Source organism: Apium graveolens, chromosome 1 (genome assembly GCF_009905375.1).
Source record: "Apium graveolens cultivar Ventura chromosome 1, ASM990537v1, whole genome shotgun sequence".
Classification (NCBI taxonomy): domain Eukaryota; kingdom Viridiplantae; phylum Streptophyta; class Magnoliopsida; order Apiales; family Apiaceae; genus Apium; species Apium graveolens.
Window position 1 is genome coordinate 20,655,159 of NC_133647.1, and position 3,807 is coordinate 20,658,965.

The 3,807-nt window shown below is 37.1% G+C and overlaps 1 non-coding gene across 1 annotated transcript; it reads left to right on the forward strand.

Annotated features, from left to right (window-relative positions):
• The first annotated feature begins 1,277 nt into the window (after positions 1 to 1,277).
• LOC141680599 (small nucleolar RNA R71) lies at positions 1,278 to 1,384 on the forward strand. The gene has a single exon (XR_012558369.1). It is a non-coding gene; the product is annotated as a small nucleolar RNA R71 (small nucleolar RNA).
• Positions 1,385 to 3,807: the final 2,423 nt, after the last annotated feature.

Sequence of the window (3,807 nt, forward strand, 5' to 3'; positions counted from 1 at the left end):
TCATAGTAAGTTCACCTTTCTGCACATCTATCAAGGTACGGCCTATAGCCAAGAAAGGTCTTCTCAAGATTATGGGAATCTTCTTATCTTCCTCAAAATCCAAAATGACAAAGTCTGCAGGGAAGAAGAGCTTATCCACCTTTACTAACACGTCTTCCATGATGCCTCGTGGGTATATAATAGAACGATCAGCCAATTGTAGAGACATGTAGGTGGGATTTGGATCGGGAAAATTTAACTTTTTGAAGATAGAGAATGGCATCAGATTGATGTGAAGTTTCTTGAACACCTCCAGAAACTTACCGAACTGCTTATCTAATTTTTGTTATTGCAATATCTTAGGGAAAGGTGGTGGAGGATAAAGCTGTTTCTCCCCTGTATTACCCTCAGGCAGAGTGTGTTCAATAGTAGTCTTCCTTGGTTCCGCCGCTTTCTCCTTTTGCTTCTCTTCTTCATCAACAACTTCAGCTTCTCCATCTTTTGCTTTTTCAGCATCAACAACTTTTCCAGACCTTAAGGTGACAGCCTTTACTTGCTCTTTATCTTCCTTCCTTCCTAGCACTTCAGTATCGCTGGGAAGTGTGCCAGGTTGATGATTGAGCACAACATTTGCTAATTGACCGATTTGATTTTCCAAGGTCTTAATAGAAATAACGTGACTTTTGCACAACATCTTGAGCTCCCCAAAATCAGCAGTAGAAGGTGGAGCAGCACCTCCTTGCTGAGGATATGATTGCCTTTGAGCATAATGCTGTGGTTGATGGAATCCAGGTGGATTAAACTGCTTACTGATAGGCTGCTGATATGGTTGCAGAATAATATTCTGATTATTACTCCAGCTGAAATTGGGATGATTTCTGTTGTTAGGATGATAAGTAGCTGGCATAGGCTGCTGCGATCGCTGATAATTGTTCACATACTGAACAGATTCATTAACAAGAGAAAACTGATCCGTAGCATGAGAACCTGCACAAAGCTCACAGACCATAGCTATCTGATTGACTCTATAGCTGGCTAAAGAATCGACCTTCAAAGACAGCACTTGGAGCTGCGCTGCAATAGCTGTAGCTGCATCGACTTCCAGAATACCTGCTACCTTCGCAGACATCATCCTTTGAGTTGGGTTTTGATATTCATTTGCAGCCATAGTTTCAATAAGATTATAAGCCTCAGTATAGCTTTTGGCCCACAAGGCGCCTCCAGCTGCTGCATCGAGCATGGGCCGAGATTGGGCCCCCAAACCATTATAGAAACCAGTGATCACCATCCAGTCAGGCATACCATAATGTGGACACTTTCTCAACATCTCCTTGTAGCGCTCCCAAGCTTCACACATAGATTCTGTTGGTTGCTGCGCAAACTGAGTAAGAGCACTCCTCATAGCTGCAGTCTTCGCCATTGGATAGAACTTCACCAAAAACTTTTGCGCAAGATCTTGACAAGTAATGATGGACCCAGCTGGCTCAGAATGTAACCAATCCTTAGCTTTATCCCTCAGGAGAATGGGAAAAGCCTCAGCTTGATAGCCTCATCAGTCACACCATTATATTTGAAAGTACTACATATTTTGACAAAATTCCTGATATGCATGTTGGGGTCTTCTGTCGCAGCACCTCCGAAAGAAATAGAATTCTGCACCATCTGAATAGTGCCCGGCTTGATTTCAAAAGTGTTAGCCTGAATAGCCGGATGAAGGATGCTTGACTGAATGTCATCAATTTTAGGCCGAGAAAAGTCCATAAGAGCTTGTTAGGTCTCAATATGTTTGTAGAAGGGGGATTGAATACAAACAATACCGTTTAATCGAATAAAATGCGGAATAAAAAATTGAAACAAAATTCAAGTTAAATAAAACTATTATTAAACTTGAAAGGTGTTACAAGAACGATATCGTTTACAAGGGATTAATCTCAAATAAATTATTCCAAATCTAGAATAAATTCGACATGAACTTTTTCTATTTTTGTAATAAAAAGGATCAAATGCTAAATGCAATTTGAGATTAAGTTCTAGGGATTTTAATCCGCTAGATAGTTACACAAGAACAAGAAAAGGATTTCTAGTGGATTAGATTTAACAATAAATACTAGAAATAAATTTCTGAGAATTTGCAATAAGTTCTCTGCAGTTTTCTTTTGTTCTGTGTTCTTCTGTTTGATATTCAATGCACTGCTCCTCTTTAAAATCAGCTTCAGCTCTTTTATATTAAATCAATCCTTGATTTAACTGGCAAGACAATCCTTTCTGCTTAGCATGACAATCCTTTTAACTGGTAGGACTTTCGGTAGGACTATCCATTGAACTGATAGAACTTTCGGCAAGACAATCTTAATGAACTAGCATGACTTTCGGTATGACTATTGATTGTCATACCGATTGTCTTGCTAATACAAAAGATAGTCTTGCTGGATTAAAACAGATTTTAATCAAATAATAATTCTGAATTAATTAATCAATTAATTCAATTAATCAATAAATTAATCTTTGCAGATTTAATTTATTCTCTTAATTAAATTATATGACTTAATTAATTAATAGAGAATTAATACTAATCTTGAGCAGCAACCAATCTTCTGAAAATCTTCTAAAAATCACTGTCAATTATGAATCAATTCCACCACTTCAATGTTGACACTCGATGTACTGTCTGGTTCATGAGTGACTAACTTCCGTGACGTTTCTTCATGCCTTGACTTTGATACTCTTGATTTTCTTCAGACTAAATCCTTGTATTTAATTGATACCCTGACGATATCTCTGTCACTTGATTAAATCCACAATCTTGATTTATATCACTGAGGCTTGATCAATTTCTTGAGCTTCTTCCAGTGAATTAAGTTCTCAAGTCTGTAGACGAACAATGTTACTTAATCCTTTGACATATGTTACTTTGAGAGATCTCTCTGACGATAGAACCACTATTTACTTGTTACATCCTTATTTGAGTTGAGTTAAATCCTCGAATAAACAAATAGGCTATGACATATGCCTTTAAATCTCCCCCTATTTGTTTGTTAGACAATAACAACAAATACCTAGAGGATAACTCAACTAACAAATAAGAAAATGATATAAACAGTAATGCAAAATAAATAGCAGAAAAGTTCTGGATTATATTTAACATTTTCCAGATTCCAAAAGAAATTTACAAGTGAATACAAGATAGATGTTCCTCTAGTCTGAACATATAACTACATTAGTCTATCTTGATTCATAAAGCCCTAATTATATTACATTAAGTTTTGAGCTAATTGAATTCAGTTGTCTTCTCTTCCGAATTCACCTTCTTCCAAATCTTGAAGCAATTCCTTGTCAAAGACACGATCCTTTTCAGAAGTGAAGCTGGCTGGTCTGACTGGTTGAACTCCAACTGACTTTAGCTTATTCTTGAACTGAGTGTACCTTTTAATATTCTTTTCACAATAAGCTTGAATCAGATCAGCTGCTTGAGTTTTCAACATGGATGAATATCCAACAGTTCTTAAGTGATGTTCCATCCAGACAAGATGTCTAGCTGAGTAGTCTTTAAGAGATTGTGAATCGAGCTGGCAGATTTGAAGACAGTCAGACTTAAAGAATCTTACCTGATGAGGATTGTTGACCACTTGAGGACTAGCCCTGCTGGCAAACTCTTTGAGCCTTTCTCGAAGAACTTCATTCAATTCTGAGCTTCTTTTGACTTTGTTGAGAAGAACCCAAATCTCTGATAAAGAACGATTCTCAAATAGATGAAGTGATACCTTGAAAGATCCTTCGCTCTGACAATATACAAATATGCTCATTTCATTTAGAGATCTGTCAAAGGCA